The following is a 21,399-nucleotide window of genomic DNA, read 5'->3' on the forward strand; positions in this document are numbered from 1 at the left end:
CTGTAAAAATATTTTTGAAACACTAGAACCTGTGACACCTTTAAAAGGTCTTTGTATTACCAATGAATATTGATGGAACAGCTGGATAAATGAACAACAGAAAACCCCATTTGGAAATCCCAGTTTAAGGCCAGCCTAGGCAATTTTAGTGAGACCCCCTATCACAAACACAAGCCCAACATGGTGGTACATGCCTGTAACCCCAGCTACTTAGGAGGTAGAGATAGGACTGCATTTTGAGCAAACCAGGGCAAAACTTTAGCAAGATCTTACTGCCAAGACAAGCTGGGAGAGGTAATGCACTCCGGTAACCCAACTCCAGAGTCAAAGGATTCCCATCTGTGACCAGCCCAGGCAAAAGTGCAAGACCTTATCTGAACATCAACCTAAAAGCAACAGGAATGGGGCCAAGGCCCCAGTGATGCTCTGTGCCTGCCTATCAAGTGCAAGGAAGCCTCCTCCCAGTTCAGACCCTTGTGCAAAGAGCAAGAGGAAGAAAAGGAAGAGGAAGAGAAGTAGAGAAAGATAACATTCTGTACATGGGGGAAAAAAAGAAAGGCCTGAAACTCTCTATTTCCCATTAAATTCATAATCAGAAAAGAAAAATGATAGAGAACTTTGTTTATGCCTGGGTTCCTCAAACGTGTTAACACTGTCCAGGCACCAGTGGCTCATGCCTATAATCCTAGCTACCCAGGAGGCTGAGATCTGAGGATCATGGTTCAAAGCCAGACTGGGCAGAAAAGTCTGTAAGACTCTTATCTCCAATAAAACACTCAGAAAACCAGAAGTGGCTCTGTGGCTCAAGTGGCAGAGGGCTCACCTTGAGCTGAAGAGCTGAAGGACAGTGCCCAGGCCCAGAGTTCAAGCCCCACAACTAACAACAACAACAACAAAAAAGGTGTTAACTCTGTTATTAGCTTGCTCTTTTATGCATCAGGTCTACAACAGATGACTTTTGAAAGTCCTTTTAAATTGAGCTCTCCATAACACAAATGCTATTAGGTAACTTTCTTCTGGATTATTAGACAAGGACCTTCAGAACCAACTAGCTGAGGAATCAAGAATCAGGTGACTTTCCCCAAGATAGGGCAATGAGCTTCATGAACTCCCAGAAAGCTAAGAGGGTTCCTCAGAACCAGGTAAGGAATGTTCACGCTCCTACCATCACCTAGCAACAGCCTATCAGTAGCAAGGCTGAGAAGGTGTGCCCTTCTCCCCAGTTATGTGATGCTCACTGTGTTAACTCATTAACATATTCAAATGATCAGAACCAAACAAAAACTCCATTACCCAGCCCTTCCAACCAAAATACCACTGACTCTATGGCATCAAAATGGAAAGCTAGATCATTTCTTAGGGGTACATGTGGTTTATTAGGGGTACATTTGGTTTTATTGCTGATTGTTGAGGGAGGGAGAGAGGGAGGGAGGTAATGAAGGCAGGGAGGGGGGAGGGAGGAAGGGAAGAAGGGAAGAAGGAAGGAAGGAAGGAAGGAAGGAAGGAAGGAAGGAAGGAAGGAAGGAAGGAAGGAAGGAAGGAAGGATAGATGGATCTGGTTAGAAGACTACTGATGGAATCATGGTACCCACTCCCACAATGGATCACCTGAGGATGAGCTCAGGAAGAGGGCACCATTGAGATCTTTGATTTAGCACAGGGTAGTACCTTCTGCTCTGTGAGAGACAGGCAAGTTTCACCCTTCCGAAAGTACATGTACCCATAAAATTTGATTTGATATGAGAATTTCACAATTTCACATTAAACCTTGATCCAACCAAACTTGGAGAGTCTCCTCCATCTGAAAACTCTAACAAATATACAATACCTTCCTTAAAAAAATAAAAGAAGTCTGTCCCAAAAAGACCAAGAAAACTCAAACGACCTTTAAATGCCACCCCCAGAATGACTGGGTGATCAATTCTTTCAAATTCTCCCCGTGATCAAATCATCATGTTCAATTTACTTTTCCCTGACTTCCTAGTTCGCTTCTAATTCAATTTTTCTATGACCCTTAAACTCCATTTCCGTTACTGTCTCCATTTAGATTTCCTTGCAGAACAACTCTGACAGACCAGAGTTGAGAGTTTCAGCACTCATCTATTTGGAGCTCCACATACTTGGAACCAAATGCAGGTCTGTAATGGGAAGGGTGGAAAGACAAGAGGTGCAATCTGAGGATAATGGAAACAAAGAAAGCAAAGGAAAAACCACAAGTCTTAGCACCCACCAGCAATACAGACCAGGTGCTGTCCTGCCCACACAAACTGTGTTGCCTGCTGATGCCAAGGGCACCGTGCCTTGCACAAGATGTACGTGCGGCCCATGGGGGCAGAGCATCTGGCCTCTCCCGGGTGCGGGATCTTTTAGACACTTCTCTGGTTGGCAGCAATAAGTAATGGTAACTGGTATTAGCATCAAGAATACAGAGTTACTTAAGATAGAACTAAGAGGGCAAGTTTTGATCTCAGGTCCTGTCATCTCTCCAAAGAATGCACAGGCAGCAAAAACTTCTAGTACTCAGCACAGCCTCTTGAAGAAGCTATGTTGAGGAGTTCTCCCCTGGGATCTGGAGGGCAGTCCTTTGCTAAAGGAAGAGGCATGGGTGTGAAATAAGACCAGCTGGGCACTGGTGGCTCAATCCTGTGTAATATGAGTAGGCTGAGGTCTGAGGATCATAATCTGAAACCAGCTTGGGCAAGAAAGTCCATGAGCTTCTTATTTCTAATTAGCCACCAAAAATCTGTAAGTGAAGCTGTGGCTCAAATGGTAGAGCCCAGCCTTAAGCAAAAAAGCTAAGGCTAGTGCTCAGGCCCTGAGTCCAAGCCCCAGTACTGGCACCAAAAAGAAGGAGGAGGAAGAGGGGAAGGAGGAGGAAAAGGAGGAAGAGGAGGAAGAAGAGAAGGAGGTGGAGGAGGAGGGGAAAAATGAGAAAGAAGAGGAAGAGGAAGAAGGAAGGAAGAAAGGAAGGAGAAGAGGAGGAGGAAGAGAAGAGGAGAAGGAAGGAGAAGAGGAGGAGGAGAAGGGGAGAGGAAGTGGAGAAGGAAGAAGAGGAGGAGGAGGAGGAGAAGGCAAAGAGGAGGAGGAGGAGGAGGAGGAGGAAGAAGAAGAAGAAGAAGGAGGAGGAGGAGGCGGCAGTGGCGGAGGAGGAGGAGGAGGCAGAGGAAGGAGGGAGGGAGGGAGGAAGGAAAGAAGGAAGGAAGGAAGGAAGGAAGGAAGGAAGGAAGGAAGGAAGGAAGGAAGGAAGGAAGGAAGGAAGGAAGGAAGGGACAATGACAATAACAAGCAGGTTCAAATCCAGGCTGCACCAGCAACCCAATGAATAATTTAGAATATACCTCACCATTTCTCCTCCAGTGACCCGGGCAGTCTCAGCAGTGGGGCGCATGAGCAAAGGCGGGCTTTATATAAGGCAGCAGGCCCTGTCATGAGGGTTACCCAGCCACACGCAAATCCCCTGCACTAACCAAACTTAGGCAGGCAGCAGTTATTTTTGTTCACCATAGAATAAAATAGTTTCAATATTTTTTCTATTCAAATCTAATGGTAAATATGATTTGACATTTTTCTGGGCTCAAATGTATTGCAGGATAATTCAAAGAAGGAAGGTAGGAAAAAAGATGAGCTTGTGTAGGAGGGAGACACCACACACTTGAGTACAACGGTGACAAAAGGACTATTCCCAGAGGTCTACTGGTGACACCGTACACTGGGCAGGATTCTCAGTTAATGACTGGCATATGACAAAGAAAAATTAAGTGAGTTGTGCTGAATAATGGTTAGGAAACATACTAATGAGAATGCACATGTCTTGTTTCTGGGAATATAAACTTGTGTTGTATGGTCTCTAGAAGCACTTGGGAATATTTTCTCTCATGTAAAGATTATTTCAATCCAAAAATACAACCATATTACAAGGAATACATAGACAGGAGAACAGTTATAACCCGTATATGTAAAACCAGAAAGGGGGTCTTCTATAGTAACTACAAAGTGAGATGGATGAAGTTACTCGCTCAGGTTTCCAGGTAAAAGCATCGACAGCCCCGCCCAGATCCAGGTAAATAAGTCTGCGGTACATTCCACCACTCCATTACCTGCCTGAAATAGTTTCCATAAAATGAGCATTAAATATACTATATGTTTCTATAATGTGAGGCCCTTACCTAGTTCAAAAGGCATAAAAAATTAAAAATAATGTTGGCTCAGTGGGAGTGTGCTTGCCTCCCATGCATGAGGTCCTGGGTTTGTTTCCTCAGCACCACATAAACAGAAAAAACCGGCAGTGGTGCCGTGGCTCAAGTGGTGGAGTGGCAGCCTTGAGCTGAAGAGCTGAGGGATCGTGCCCAGGCCCAGAGTTCAAGCCCCATGACCGGAAAAAAATAATAATAATGTTCATTGAGCCCATTCAAAACTACTAAGTGAATCATAGTAAGTGAGTGCATGGGAAGTTTCTTGGCTCCATCCAAAAAAGCAAGCAGGAGGCTCAGAGACCTAGGACACGGTCACACCAGGATGGCTGGGGGCAATGTGACTCAGCAGCAGCCAGCATTCTCCAACACACTGCTGAGGCCGGCCCAGCCAGACCTCAGGGGAAGCCTGGGAGGGACAAAGGACCGAGTCACACCCATCAGCTGGGTTGCCATAACAACCTGGATAAAGGCAAGGACTTCCCTGAGTCCTCCCATTGGACTTAGAATTAAAGCATGTTTTTATTCATTCTGTAAAACACCATCATTTTCTCAGATACATCTAGCGGCTTTATTCACAACAGCCAAAAGTTGCAACCAATACAGGTGCCCACTGCCAAAAGACAGGATAAACAAAATAATGTCTACCCATGCAAGAAGATATGATTCAGTCATTACAAGGGATGACAAACTGAACAATATGGCTCATATCTCTAATCCTAGGTATTCAAAAGACGCTAAAATCAGGAGGAATGAGTTCAAGGTTGCCCAAGGAAAAGTTTTTAAGTCTCACATCTCAAGTGAAAAAGTTGAATCTGGAGGTACACATCTATCATCTCAGCTACTAAAAAGCATAAATAGGAGGATTGTGGTCTGGGCCTACCCAGGCAAAAGTGAGACCCTATTTGCAAAAATAACTAAAGTAAAATTGGCTCAAGAGGTACCAGAGGCTGTGCAGTAAGTGTGAAACCTTGAAATGAAACACCAGCACAAGAAGAAGAAGAAAGAAGCAGGAAGTCAAAGAAGGCAAAGAAGAAAGAGGAGGAGGAAGAGAAGGAAAAGGAAGAGAGGAAGAGGAAGAGGAGGAAAAGGGAGCCTAAAAAGTACTACTATGTGAATGAACCTTTAAAAGAAGTATTGTGCTAGGCAAAATAACCCAGATACAAAAAGAATAAATATTGATGGGTGTGGGCAGAGACAGTGGACAAGGTTATACAACATTGCAAATGTAGTAAGTGCCATTGAAGCACGCACTTCAAAAGACTTCAAGTGTCACAGCTTTATATTAAGTAGATTTCACCACATTTTTTTCCCTAAAGACTTGAAAGAAGAGCCAACCATTTGGCTTGGGTGTAAGTAGCTTTAGAAAACACATTTGCTTAAAAACAAAAGTAATCAAAACTATAATCTCTGAACATTTACCATGCCTTAAAAATGTGCCTCCTCCCCCTGTCCTGACACCACTGTCTTTACCACACACCCAAGAAGACCAATTTTCTCTGAGATGAAATAGGATTATCTGAACTATCAAATTAAATCATTCAAAATTATGAAAATAAAACGAAGGCACGCCCTGTGCCAGGTGTTACCACCATCTCTCCTGGGGTCTGCGCACCAACCCAGCCCAACCTCACCTTTAAAGCAGCCTGAGAGACCTGAGAGGGGCAAAAATGAGTCCAGAAGAAATGGATCAAACCAAAATTATCAACTGAAAACATCAAGTGGACCACAATCAGTGTACCCTAACCATTGAGAGTACACAGCACAAGGATCCAAACAAGGGTGGCAGGCATCTAAGGAGAGTTCTAGATGAACCAGGAATGCCTTTTCTTCTCCCCAGCTTATCACTTCATCCCTACAAAGCCTCAGTCCCTCATAATGTCATTTCCCACTGAAGCTGTACAAGGACAACTTAAAATGATGAGTCCGGGTTTTCTTTCACACTGTTTACTCCATTACACTGGAGGCTGCTCATTCATTTGACCAGTTCGACAAGGTAGTAACATTAGCTAGATCTATTTCATAGATAAAGAGACAGAGGCACAGAATACTTCACTGGAAGGAAGGTAGAAGGCAGGTGTGGCACTCTCCACTGCTCTTACCCCCATTACTGCATGCAAAATCCAATCTGGCCATCATATGGACCTCAGCATTCCCCCAGTCACTGTATTTGTTTTTATTCTTAAAACCATCCCTTTTGTTATTATTACCCTGAGGTTCTGCGATCACAAGTCAGATCACTCAGCATGAATCCTAAGGCCAGTTCTTACTCCTAAGAGTTATGGCCTCAAGGTCAAAGGTCAATGGTCAAAGGTAGCAGGCAGACAACCTAGCCTAGACTTTGTCATTTTTTGGGTTCCTGGAAGTTAAGCGGGAGTGGGCCTGAGAAAGATGAATGAACAAGGTATCAAACTTGAGCAAATGAAGTGGGATAGCAGGGAAAGAATATGCATAATGCATGTGTAGGACGTTTGTGAACGTAATCACTGGCCAATTCACACACAACCAAATTCAACAGGCAAGTTCAAGGTCTGGATGGAGATAATGGACCATTTGGTGGTTATTTCAAACTGACCTATTTACACCACCTCCTGCAAGTGTTGTTTCATAATCAAAAGAAATACATAAGGTGCAGAATCTTGCTCACAGCTCAACCACCTCATGCTCTCCCAGGCTTCCCAGTAAAACCACGTGGTGACTCATGGGGTGACGCACTGCCCCTGGCACAGGTGCCGGGACTTACACACGCCTGCTGCTGTTGGGCAGGCAGGCTCAGACATTGCTCCTATCACCTGAACCACCAAAGCCCAGCCATCACTCTCCCATGCCTAATTTCCGAAAAAAGTAATTTCTCACCATTGGACCACAATGGAGACAATCTGCCAAGCTGAGAATCCTTGCAGGCGGGCTGGGCTGGAGATAAACCATCTCTGACTTTTACTTTCTCAGCTCCCCACAAGTCCACACACCTTGGGCTTATGAATCAGACTTCTCTCACCACTCCCCAAACCAGGCACCCTAGGAGTCTTTGTTCTTTTTCTGGCCCTGGATGAACTCAGCCCTAAAGAACAGCTGTAATCCCTTACATACGTAACTTTCCATTGGCAAAAATGAGTCAGGTCAGCTGGCCTGGGATCAGCAGCCTCCTATAGAAATACCCACAAGCCACTGCTCCTTCCTCCCCTCCACCAAAAAAAAAAAAAAAAAATCACTGTTAATGAACCACCTGCTTCCAGTCTAGCAGCCCATACACAGAACCCATTGACTCGCTCCACTGCAGTAACTATAAAATAATACTCTTGGCCATTAGGATGAAGATGGGGTTTTGTTTTCTTAAGGAAATGCTGCCAACTTGTTCTAGCTCTCATGTAGACTTGTTTCCGCCCTGCATAGACATATGACCTTAAACTAGAGATCTTTGTTCAGCCTCAACTTAGTGAGGAACTCTGGGCAGTTCCCTTACCCTACTCTGCCCCTCAGCCCTAGGACAATTCTTTTCTTGCTTTCTCATTTTATGCTTTTCTTCTTTATAAACAACATGGTAAGTAGTTTTCTTCTATTATATTCCATTTCATGTTTACTCTTCCTCTCCCTGACAAGAATGCAAGAATCAACAAGGGAAAGGCTTCTGCTATTTCCATCTGAACCATAAAACAGAAAACTAGAGACAAGGAGGACAAATCTGCTTAATCCCAACAATGGGAACATACCAGGGACTTGCAACTTATAAAATTGCTTTTGTGCATGAATGTGCCTATACTGAGGCTTGAATTCAGGACTTTGTGCTCTAGCTTGGCATCTTTACTCAAGGCTGGCACTCTACCACTTGAGACCCATCTCCACTTCTAGAATTCTTGCTGGTTAATTAGAGATAAGAGTCTCTTGGATTTGTCTGCCTAAGCTAGTTTAAACCTTTATCCCCAGATCTCAGCCTCCTGAGTGGCTAAGATTACTAGTGTCAGCCACTAGTCTCTAGCTTTGGTACAATTTCTGCTCTCACCTTGTGGAATACTGTAATTCTTCTGAATTGTTTTGCCTTCCTGATAGTCTTAGCTTGTTCTTTTCTCTTCTTCCTGATCTCTGAAGTTTGAGCTTGATAGACTTCCTTTTCTAGCCTCACTCAGAGCCACAGTATAGGAAAACACAGATCTGCTGACCAGCTGTCAGTTGATGGAAGACATAGCTGTCCAATGTGAGGACTAAGACCAGCAGGCAGCAGCCAGCCCTCAGCTGCTCAGTCTGCTACAGTGACAGCATCCCAGGGCAGGATCCAGCAGCAGGTAACTGTGCAAGCCAGGGATTGTAGCCTCTTCGGGAAACGACAATTGGCTGGCTATCTACTCCATGGCTCCCTGACCAGGTACACTACAACCCAGCTTGACTTCTCTGCAGATCTGTTTCCTTCCTCTTCCTTCAAGATACTGACTCTGAAGAAAGACCTTCCACCAAATGCTACTTTCCAGTCCTTCTGGTGTCATCAGCCTTCCCCAGGAAGATCTCAATCACATGATGGAATCTCAATATCACACACACACACACACACACACACACACACACACACACACACACACACACACACACACACACACACACACACACCTCTCTCTCTCTCTCTCTCTCTCTCTCTCTCTCTCTCTCTCTCTCTCTCTCTGTGTCTCAGGCCAGTGTCTCTCCTCCAAGGCACACGCTAACACCAGACTCTGCGCTGTTGCTTCCCTCTGTACATCTTCCAAACAAGATTCCACCTCAACCGAGGACCACCCAACCCTCCCAATCATTCAGCCAAACTGAGAGGAACTGCTTTGGCTTCCCTTTCTTTCACAACCCATAGTGAATTAGTCAGAAAATGCTGCTGCATTTTCTTTCCAAATATGTGCAAATCAAATCCCTCCGCGCCACCTCGGCTGCTGCCACCAAGCTCTGACCAGAGTTCTCTCTACAGGGTAACACCAAAGCATCCTCACAAGTGTCCCCAGTCCTGCTCTCACCTCTCTAGCCTGCTCTGCCCCAGGAATCACAGGGATACCCCTAAAGTGAAAAGTAGATCCCATCTGATCAAGGGTAAGAGCTAAATTCAGAGGGACCAAACTCAAAAGTCCCTCAGGCCAACACAGCCCTCTGGCCAACTCCTCCTCTGTCGCTGTTTCCCGGTCCTTCTCCTCTGTTCATGCTGCTGAAGCCACATGTGGCCCCTTAAGGCATCCTGCACTGTTTCTTCATTCTGGAGCATTCCTACAAACTTTTAGACTTAATCCAAATGGTACCATCACATAACACTGTCTCATAGAAGCACCCATTCACCCAGAAGAGCTCACCTCTGTCACCACGTTCTCATATACTACATACTACTAGGTCTAGCACTAGTACTACTAGGTAGTACATACTACTAGGTTTGTAGTAATGAATTAATATAAAATGAAAAAAAATAGTTACCACTAACAAACAATGTTTTAATCATACTGGGATTTGAACTCAGAGCCTCATGCAGGGTAGGTACTCTATGACTTCATTCAGATAGAGATCAAATAATATTATTTGCAGGAAGTTTAAATAACTTCAAAGAAAAATATTTACCTTAGCTGTTTTTCAGACAGGATCTCTATTTTTGCCTAGGCAAGCCTCAGATTACCACCATCCTACCTATACTTAGCAGGAACTACTGGCATGTACCACCACAACCAGCTTATTTTTTTACATGGGTGTCACTGTTTGCCCAGGCTAGCCTTGAACTATGATCCTCCCAATCTGGGATTACAGATGTGTACTTCTACATGCAGCCCCAACAAACACTATTTAATGTTTAATGGCAATTCATGATGATGAAGATCTTTTGTCTCTCCTGATCACTGAAAATATCCCAAGTTCTAGAACTGTGTCCAGCACACAGCAGAGCCTAAAAATAGAAATATTTATTGAGGAAACAGTTTTGCTTTTCACAACACTAGAATGGCTGAGTGAGGCACATAGGGAGAGAAAAAAAAAACATGAAAGATAAACAAGAGAAATCAGGAGTCATGGCAGATAAAGGAACAGTCTAATATTCAAAAGAAAAATAAAGAAAAGAATTGGGCAGAAGAAACAAAAGCTGGAACTATCCCCAAATACACAAAAGGCACATGACATGCACCCAAGAAATCCTACAAACTCCAAGCAAAGTAACTCAACGTGTTCTACGTGTCACAGTACTGTGACACTGGAGAGGCCAAAGATTTTTTTTTTAATCAAAAATAAGACAGATGATCTGCAAAGAGGAAACAACTAGGCAGACAGCCAGCTTCTAAACAGGAGCAGAAGCCAGAGCTAGTGAACTAATGCCTTCTAAGTGTGAGGAAAATCAGTGCCACTCTGGAATTCCCTATCGAAGAAATAAAGGTAATCTGAGTCAGAGATCAAATAATATTAATAGGAATTGTAACTTCAAAGAAAAATATTTACTATAACAATGTCATAAAAATTAATGCATAGTAAAAGAAAAAGTTAAAACACTCTAATCCCTGTGTCATATACCTACTACTAAATTAAAAAGAATAAGTGATTTGAACTAGCAGTTCACAAAAGGTGATATTTAAGTAGCCAATAAAAGAAACTATAAAGTACAATTGCAAATCTACTTTTTAACAGAAAAGCTAGAATTGCAATGATCAATGACACCAAGGTTACCTGAAGGACATGAAGTATACAGGAACATCCTTACACAAGCAGGGGAAGTGTAACTTGGTCAATGGCTTATCTATCCAAGATAAAGAACCAGGGACTCCATTCTGCAAGATGTAACCCACAAATGTATGCATGAGAGTACAAGGGATATATCCAAAACATGCACTGCTGCCAAATGCTGAGACTCCCAAACCCTCATCAGCATAGGCTGGATTGCATAGTTATCATCTATTTATATAACGAAACCGTGTAATAAAGAAAATGGACAAACGAAAGCCACACTGGAGAGAGATGACTCTCACTACCCACCCCCAACAGTTACGGAAATAAAGCCACACCCAGTACACATAATAAAGTAGATTGCATTCATTCACACTTCAAAAGCTCCAGGGCTCATAATAAATGCACAGAGAAAAGCAAAAATATGATTTTTTATCATATGATTTTATCACAGAAGTCAGCCCCAATTTTGTTGGCTTGAGGAGGGAAAGAGGAGACTATGACTCCAAATATGAGAAGGAGGCTTGGGGGACATTATCATTCCAATATAGAGCCAGTGATGGTCAGTTCACCTGTTAGACAGAGGCAGTGTACTAGTCTCTGGACAGGTGATATGTTTCAAAATTTAGTAAGAGTTAATAAAAAATCCATGTGAGGCTGGAAGCCGGTAGCTCATGCCTGAGATCTGAGAATCACAGTTCAAAGCCAGCCCAGGCAGGAAAGTCCATGAGACTCTTATGTCCAATGAACCACCAGAAACTGGAAGTGGCATTGTGGCTCAAGTGGTAGAGTATTCGCCTTGAGTTGAAGAGAGGGACAGTGCCCAGGCCCAGAGTTCAAGCCCCCCACGACTGACAAAAAAAAAACCCAAATCCATGTGAAAATTAAACCAGCTTTGAGAACATTATTATTTCCTGCTATCAATCCCCTCCCCTAAATAAAGTCTTACCCCTTTATCTGAAATTGTTTTTCTCTATACACATCTATACTCTATCTTCTTCTACAACCTTAGCCACAATGATGAGCATATAATCACTGCTAACCTCAAGCCTTTGGACACAGTGATTGGTCCAGAGGTGGTTCCATGGTCCATACTAGCAAATCAAGAGACTTCCTTAGGAGTTTTTTTCTTTTAACTGAGGATAGTGAACTAGATCTGCTGACAGCTGCAATTCTGCAGGCTGGCCTGAGAATAACTAATCAGTTTTTCCCCAGTAGTGATTAGAAAAGCTATCCACAACTAAACAGTTATGAAAGCCAAGAGTCTGGTGGTATTATCTCCTCATTTACAATTGTCTCTCAACTCCAGCTTTTGCAAGATCCTCACCCAGACAAATATAATCCTTAATACCTTCAAACAACTTGAATTCCTAACACTTGTAACCAAAAGTTCTAGTTAATATACTAGGAATTTTTTTTTTCCTAAGGAAGTTTTGATGATGTTGTTGCTGATGCAGTGTAAAAAAGGAGATGTCTGCCTTGTGATCTGACTTCGCTGTTCCAGAGACTTATACAAAATATTAGTCAGTCCCGAAGCTTTCTCTATATCCTTGAACATTTCACCTTCTGTATCTTCTTCTTGCTTACAATCCTTATTTATTTCTGGATTTAGTCCTTATTTTCCTGTTCTACATGCTAAGTGATTACAAGATCAACGTCACTGAACTCTTCTATGAGAATGCCTACCTCCCGAATTTTTTTTTAATAGAGCAGCCACTAGGTATGTCTTGCCAACATCCAGATTACAATCTTAGAGTTCTTCCAAAGAAAGCTTTCTAATTTTGAGGAAACCATGGTTGCTTGGGGCAACCAAAGGAAGTAACTCTGAAACCACAAGACATGCAACAGAACCACAGAGGGGGAGAAAAACCCTCTTCCTGTATATCTGCTGAAACATTTTACTTAAGGAGAGATTAGTAGTGTTCAGTTTCCAGAAAGAATCACCAAGAGCAGAAGGATATAGCAAAACAGTGCCATGATAACTGCTCAATTCATACACCTGTCTAAGTCACTTCCATTGACTTTACACATCTTTCCACTATCTCAGTAATAAAGTACGTCATTTCAGCATTTTCCAGAAAGGTAAAAACGCATTACTAGCCAACAGCTTTCTTAAGTAACTCTGAGGTGAGCTTCCCAGTATTCTCAGTGCCTAGAGAAAAATTAAGAGTCCTCAGCACTGCATTCTTTTCCCTTTCTATGTGCCACCAAAAATAAAAGTCCTCCAGGTGGAGTAAATTTGTTAACCAAAGGGCCATTTAGAAATAAAATAGCTTGTCAAGAGCTCTCTTGTAGTTTAATGAAAGGGACTCCATTTTTCTACAATTGTGAGCATATGAGAAGCCCTTCAAAGGTCTCCACTGAATATTCACCCACACACTCAAGGCTCTGCAGGACAGCTGATGCTGTGAGGACCAGAAATCATAGATGGGTGGGTGGGTGGATGGAGAATGGATACACGGATGGAAACATGGATGATTGGTAGATAGGTGTGGGTGATGGATGGATGATGGATTGGATAGACAGATGGATGCATGATGGGTAGATACGTGTGGGTAAAAGCTGAATGGTAGATGAAGATAATAGTGGCAGTTACAACTAAGTAGTTAATGAAAGAGGAAAGGCAAAGGATGGAACATCACTACCTTACATGTAGACCAACTTTTTATGGTTTCTGGCTTTAAGAGCCATACATTTTGTGTCATGACTACTCCCACTGCTGATATAATGTAAAAGTAACTATAGTCAGTAAACAAATGCACAAATATGGCTTTGTTCCCATAAAACGTTTTCTGAGTTTTTTTTTTCTTTCTTTCTTTTTTCTTTTCTTTTCTTTTTTTTTTTTTTTTTTTGTCAGTATGGGGCTTGAACTCTGGGCCTGGGCACTGTCCCTGCACTCTTCAGCTCAAGGTTAGTGCTCTACCCCATAAAACATTTCATGAACATAAAATTTAAACTTCATATCACTTTCACAACCACATGAGCATCTGTATTAAAATGATTCCTAACTACTTACTAGAGAGTAGGTAGGCAGGCAGGCAAGTAAGAAGAAATGGAAGGAAAGGAAAGTGGAAAGGATAAAGGAAGGGAAGACACTCACAGTGCGGCTCAGCCTGATTCAGTCTCACTCCTCACTCATCTTGCCCTCAGAGAGCAACTTGGCACTATTTCTACCATAGAGATGAACAGCAAATGAAACACAAATAGAAGCATGCCCAGCATTGCTTTGCAGTACCTAATCCATCAATAAGTCTGTGCTTATCTGAAGTCAAGTTGCACAGAAGGCTTAGATTCCTTGTCAAGACTAAGTCTAGAAGCACCTAGGCAGCCAGACCAAATACCATTTCAGTTTTGCTGGTGATCCACTTAAATGGTTTTGTATTCTTTCACTTTCAGAAGAAATCTCCATAGCAACTAAACATGAATAGCTTGGTCTTCAAACCAAACTTAATCATCTAAAACAGTTGGTGAGAATGCTTTTTTTTCTTACTAAATGCCCAGAAAATCTGATGGGCCTTGTGCATTTAGCTGAAAACTGAGAAGTAGAGAATCCATGAGTTTATCGAGTAAAGCAGAACACTCCATTCCTCCATTGGTTGAGTAACTGCAACATTTATTATAGTACACCATAGATCCGCTCACTAGTCATACTATGTACACATGTGGCCTTATGTATTGGTATTTCCACATCCTCACAAGTCGCAGCGTATTTTAACTTCAAATGACATCTTATTGGGACTCATGTTGCCAGTACTATTTGTGTGTGTGCCATTATTGGAAGGCGGGGATTCAGGCATCCATCCTTGGCTTTTTTGCTTAAGACTGACACTGTACTACTTAAGCAACACTTCCACTTCCGGCTTTTTTCTGGTTAACTGGAGATAAGAGTCTCACAGCTTTGAACCACTGATCCTCAGATCTCAACCTCCTGAGTAACTAGGAATTACAGGTGTCAGCCACTGGCTCCCAGTTAGATATCTTCTATACTATTTACTTGTTTTTCTTCTCTAAACTGCTCTGTAAAAAGATTCTAAGGCCAGTATCAGATGATGCACTGGTACTCTGAAAACCAATAAGCCAGACTCTAAATTGTCATAGGAGTTTTCTCAGCACTGTTGTAAACTTCATGCAAAACTTAATAGTTCACCAATTAAGTTGGAAACACTTTCTCTAGGAAAAAAAAACTGTAACCAGCTCAAAAGTTATCTATCTTAACAATTTAAGCTCACCAGCATTTTAACCTCATGAAAGATCTAAAGGGAAAACACAATGTATTAGTGACTTCCTTTTTTGTATCTTAACCTTTTGTATCTTAAAAGGGCTTCAAAATTTCAAAATAATTGATTTTAAGTATTCCAAATAACCTTTGCCAAAAATCCAGGTGAATCATTTCTGCAATTTGCTACTGTTTGCAGCTCAACAAATTATTCATTAGAGCTGGCTGAGCTGCACACATCACAGTTTTAATTAGAGTGCCACAGTGTGCCTTGATTTTCAGCCCAAATTATTCTGATCCAAAATTAATATGAAGCCTTCATATTTACTGCCAGGAATATGAAAAGCTAAATATAGCAACCAAAATTTCACATCACAACACAGAGCAAAGCTTCAAGAAAGCATCCTAGCTGCCAATCGGTTCATAAACAGATCCCAAAAGCCAGTGCGGGCTGATAACATCTTAAATTCGGTCATCTTCAGTATATTTTTAACTGGAAAGGAAAAGAAAATATTGGGCACATATTGAATAATGACATGTTATCAGGAGAAAAACTGAGCAAGGCCAGAAGTTGTCATATAAGCCACTTCCCCTGGGAGCAGAAAGAAATCTGACTCTCCTGGGCTACAAAACTAAAGCTATTTAACTTTATGTAAGTCTTGAGCAAATACCACAAAAACAAGAATATGGCAAAGTTTAAAAAGCAAAAGACTTGGACTTTTCAATAGCAACAACAAAAAAGGTACGAAGAAAAATAGAGCGGATAGGAGAGAGCTTAACCTTTTTGTGTTGCTATAACAAACTACCACAGACTGGGAACTTTATAAAGAAAAGAGGTTTGTTTCTCACAGTTCTGGATGCCAGGAAGTCCAGAGTCAAGCAAGGGCCTGCATCTGGTGAAAGCCTTCTTCTTGCTTCATTCCTCCCTCTCATTCCCCTACCACACAAACACAAACACACACACACACACACACACACACACAAGAGGATGAGGCATGAGAGCATTTTGTCAGGCATCTACTCTGCAGATAACATCATGAATCGATTCATGAGGTCATTTAAGTACCCCTTTTCTCAACATGGCTGCTCTGGTAGTTACTGTTCCACCATGGGGACTCTGGGACACACTCAAACCACAGCAGCAGCAAACTGATGTTGAGACTGAAGGCGTGCGTCCATTACGATGGTCCCGGTCTCCACCTCATCCCCACACATCCCTATTTTGTAATCCTAACAGCCAAGACAATAGAAGTGGGGCCTTGGTGAAGTGATTCATGTCCTTTTAAAAAGAGGATAGAGAAAGAGGACTTGTCCTTGTGTCACATAATGGCTATCAGTGAAAAGATGGCCATCTGGGAACCAGGATGTGGGCACTTTCGGAAGGCAAGCCTGACTGCTAGCCCCAGACCTAGGCGTTATTTGGAGGAGGGTTATTTTGGGGGAGAGGAGAGGGTTGTTTGATGTCTGGAGCTCTCCCTTGGTTTCTTCCACTCAAGGCTAGCATCCTCCATTTCTGGCTTTTTGCTGGATAATTAGAGATAAGAGTCTCACAGACTTTTCTTCCTGGAGCAGCTTCGAACTGTGATCCTGAGAGCTCAGCCTTCTGGGTAGCTAGGATTACAGGAGTGAACCACTGGCTTATTTCTGTTGCTCAGCTCCCTGTTTTATAGGATTTGGTTCCAGGAGTCAAATGGATAAAACACAATGTATACATGGTTCCTGGATCATGATTCAAGATGATGAGCTGTTAAAAAACTTAGCAAGTGAAGGTAATTTTGAAAGCCAACTAGATGTTCAGTACCGAAGATTTACAGACACTTTTAGTAACATATACTAACATACTCGCAGGTGAAATGACACAGCATATGTGATCCACATCAAAACAATAATCACATGTACGTGTGTGTGTGTGTGTGTGCGTGTGTATGTGTGTGTGTAAATAGATCAGCCACAAAACTGGGAAGGATCATGTAAGAGTTTTCAGGTCAAGGGAAACTATATATTGCACTATTCTCGTGACTAATAATACATGTTTAAAAGTGTCCATAGAACAGATTTTTAAAAAATTAATAATAAATAAACCAGAACATACAAGAAATACTGTGGTCTGCACACCCAGAAAGTGTCTCCGGGTGGCCTGAGGGTGTGTGTGTGTGTGTGTGTGTGGCCTGCAGACATATTTTGTTTGGACTGTGGACTGCTTTTAAAAAAATGTTATTTCCTTCTTCATCCAACATTTAAAAATAAGGCTTCACATAAAAATTAGGATTTCCGACTTTTCCTGAAAAAAGAGAGTGAGAGAAACAGACAGAGAGAGGGGGGGGAAGAGAGAGAGAGAGAGAGAGAGAGAGAGAGAGAGAGAGAGAGAGAGAAATCTGGCAGGGCTGGGCAGCCCTGAAGCAGGGCCTACAGTCGCGAGTTGACCTGGGCAGCCTCCAGAGTTGGTGGCTGTCTGAGTCTGGCACCCACTGTTTGGGGTCTCCAGAGAAATAACCCAGTGCCAACACCAGAGTCAAACTCTCTGGAATGAATGTGTTCCCTATCAACCCAGACTACCAGAGATTTGTTTTTTTGACCAATAACCAGAAGTTCCCGACAACAACTTCAGTACAAGCCCTTGGAGCGGTTTCGTTTATATTACACAAAGCAATGATTGGAAACATATGTGGGGGCAATCCCGCGCAAGAGAAACCCCCCGAGTTCCTGCAGTTTATTTGGCTTGAAGACCTCTGGGCCGATTCTGCCAAGTTCCCTTATCATGGAGGCACAGGACTGGCTCCTGTCTGGTCCCACAGATTTCCAGAGCAGCAGGGCGCTCACTCAGTGTCACCCTCCTCACTTGAAGAGATCATGCCAAAGGAGGTTGAGGAATTCACCCACCCCTTTTTCAAGGGGCCCCTGGAAGAAGGAATGGGAGGCGTGTGTAATGTGAGACAGAGTAGTGACAGCTCCCATACACATCCCAGCATGACTGGATGACAATTTGTTCCTGCATGTGTTTAGTCCCTTCAAAATATTTTCCCCCCAGTGTGACAAGGGAGACAAGAGCAATAGTTCTCCAGAAAAAGACAAGCTTTTTAACATGGGTAAGAATCAAGGATTGAACCAGCCAGGTCCTTGGTATTCCTGTTTTACTGGCCGGTCTGACTGTTACAAAGATCTCCTGGCCGTGGGCCCTGGTTCTTCATTTCTCATCAGGCAAGAAGACACCAGGTGAGGACAGGTAAGCACAGGTAAGCCCTCCTCACCCCTCAGGTTCTCTCGAGACTCTTTTGGATCTGCCTGCTCTCAGATTCAGTCTCTCCTTCAACATGGCTTACTCAAAGGGAGTTCTAAGGGCCTTATTTGTAGAATCCTTCTGGGTAAACATAGGTTATAAACTATACGTGTATATATTATCCTTGAAATTTAATTAATCCAGTTGCAGACAAATTGAAAAAGAGAAAACTTAAATCAACCTTAGGTCAATCCATGATTATGGAGTCCAACTGCCGATCCCAGCTCCCCACTGGAGTATTATTTTCTTCTTGATCAACTTCATGGGTGGCACATCTCATTCACTTTCATGTCACTGCCAGTTTACATAGTTAGCAACTCCCTCCTCCCATGAACAAAGCAGTAAGACATCATCTGACTTTGCCAGCCAAGATCTGCACCCACCAGCACAATGACCAGGCAGAGACAGATCCTATGAAAGCTGTCCACCAAAAAACAAGACTTGGGAAACACATTATGGACCAGTACCAGGGCTGTACCACAAAAGGTTGATAAGTGCATGGGTTATGAAAGGGAAAGACTTTAGAGCTATGGACAATCTTGCTTAGCTGGAACTTGAAAACCACAGAGTGTGGTAGAAGATGAGACATGGAATCAGCTGGACAAGGCCGGACAGAAATCTAAATTGAAATGGGCACAGGGATAGGAAAAGGGATGAACAATCAATGAGAGAAGGAAAAGAGAAAGAAGGATTAGAGTTCAGAAAAGAGATAAGGTGGAGATGCTATAAATTAAGATACAAAAGTATCTTATTTTGCTTTTGCAACAAACATCTCCTAAGCATCTACAATGAGGCAAGTACTCAGCAAGGATTATGATGCAGAGCAGAAGAGAATGCAAGGAAAGAAAAGCAAAGTCTTTTCAAGAATTTTTTTCTCTTCATTTTTTGATCAAAAGTATTAGAGATGAGAGGAACAGTAATGATTTCATTTGGAATGATGCTAATTTTGAGGGGAAATAGAATGGGCAGAAAGAACTAGAGATACAGAAATTTAAACTTTGTTTAAATGTAAGAAAATGATACAATTTATGTCTACATAGATATTCTACTTACTTCTCTCCACTCTGGAAACTAAGTCCCTTTCTTTGGCCCTGCAACCCTATCTGGATAGTGCCCTCCCTCCTCTCCTTTCTCCTCACCACCCAGTAAAGAAAGGCACCATCATAAATATCAACTCTGCTGGAAGCAAAAGCTTTCCACCTTCTTCCACATGCATCATGTCAATTCAGGCCACCAAATCTAGAACATCTCTCTCAGTTTGAATGAGCTTCATCCTTCTCAATACCTAAACAAGTTTTCTTTTCTTTCTTTCTTTCTTTTTTTTATTTTTTGTCAAGAGTATTACAGATGAGAACAACAGCAATGAGTCCATTTGGAAAGATGCTGATTTTGAGATGAAATTGAATGGGCAGAAGGAACGCAGAAATGTAACCATGATGTGTCACGTCACCACACAACCAAAGGTTACGGGACTGACTGGCTGTGTGGTCTGAAGCTCCCAGATTGTGAGCCAAAATAAACCTCACCTCCTCTTAAGCTGTTTAGCAAAAGTATTTTACCACGGTGGCAGAAAGAGGTCTAGCATAGCAGATGATCAAAACTGTTTATTAGAACATCCTAGTTTTCCTCCTCCTTCACTTTTCACCATCACTTCTCAAAACACCTTTTGGCTCTCTGTCTCATCTCATAGCTTGTACACCGAGTATTTGTACACATGCACTTTGGTGCCCACTGGAGCGCTCTCCTTTGACAATACTGGTAAGGGAAAGATTGGGAGCTTCACTCAATTACAGATCTTGAAATCAAAAGGTCTCACACTTCCCCACAATTGCCCTCAGCCTAAAGGTCTGATACCTCTCTCTCAATGGCCAAGAGACAAACAGGGACAGAAGGGGATGTATAACCTGAGCCAAGCTGCCAATACCTGTTCCCATGCATCACTCCATCCTGCTCAGAAGCTCATCACTCAGAATTGTCTTCCTGCTGAGAACCTGGATGGAAAACATCAGGTTCTCAGCAAGATGAATTTCCCCAAAGCAACATGGAACAGGGCTTGCTTCCCAGAAGTCATTTACTCAACAGTTCCAGGACTCAAAACTGCAACCAAGTCAACGCATAATTCAAATATATGCTTGCCTAAGAAATAAATATTGGTTATTGAGCATTAAGCCATTTAAAATACTATTTTTCTCCCTTAGGAAATAAAAATCCACAATTTATTTTCAACCATTAAAAGGAGTTTGGCCTAGGCTTATAGGGAAAGCAGACAGAAATTTAACTAATAACAGAAAAAGGGAGAAATATGATCTTTATTTTATAAGCAATGTTTTAGACTCCTTCCCATTTTACTTTGAAAGGGAACTGTCTTGATATTTTCTACACACAGAAATATGTATTTTTAAAAAATCCTACTTGCTACTTTTGAACTTTTCATTTAGGCTCTTTACACTTTATGTTCTTTAGTTATAGGAAGTCTCCATTTTGGGGTTGGTGTTAACCAACCCTAACTTTCCGATAAATAAAATACCAGAAATTTACCATTTAATAGGAAAAAAATGTATAATTTCAAATGATCTACTAGCATTCTAACAAACACTAATGTAGCATCATCAATATTTGGAAATGTGGACATTTTGTGTGAAAAACTGTAAATGAATTTGAGTATGTGTATGTACATAATTCCATGTGTCTACATGTTTATATACCGAAGTAAAAAAAAAAAAAAAAAAGAAGAAGAAAAACTCAAAATTCCTACATAAATTTCAAAAGTGAGCAAAAAACAATTTTTCTCCTTAATTTTCTGTCTTTGTAAAAAGAATTACTGTTGTTATAAAAGTGATCTACAGAGGGGTTACATGACTTAGGCAGAATTCATTTCATTCTCTACCAGTTTTTCCCTCCTATTCCCACCCACAAGTTATAAACTTCATTTTCAACCTAGTGTCTAGCGAGTACCATCGCTGCATTTGTGTACCCTTTGTATTCCATTTGCGTTTCCCTCATACTTTCAATGACATATAAACAAACAAGCAGGACAAAATGAAAACAAAAACAGCAAA

The 21,399-nt window shown here is 42.0% G+C and overlaps 1 protein-coding gene and 1 long non-coding RNA gene across 5 annotated transcripts in view; one reads left to right on the forward strand and one right to left on the reverse strand.

Annotated features, from left to right (window-relative positions):
• Tiam1 (TIAM Rac1 associated GEF 1) overlaps nucleotides 1-21,399 on the reverse strand; it is a 347,945-nt gene that overhangs the window by 193,282 nt on the left and 133,264 nt on the right. The window lies entirely within an intron of this gene.
• Nucleotides 1,307-19,855, forward strand: LOC138831776 (uncharacterized). The gene is made up of 3 exons (XR_011373444.1): nucleotides 1,307-1,362; nucleotides 2,048-2,136; nucleotides 19,678-19,855. It is a non-coding gene; the product is annotated as an uncharacterized lncRNA (long non-coding RNA).

Source organism: Dipodomys merriami, unplaced genomic scaffold (genome assembly GCF_024711535.1).
Source record: "Dipodomys merriami isolate MVZ:Mamm:240054 unplaced genomic scaffold, mDipMer1.0.p SCAF_2, whole genome shotgun sequence".
Classification (NCBI taxonomy): domain Eukaryota; kingdom Metazoa; phylum Chordata; class Mammalia; order Rodentia; family Heteromyidae; genus Dipodomys; species Dipodomys merriami.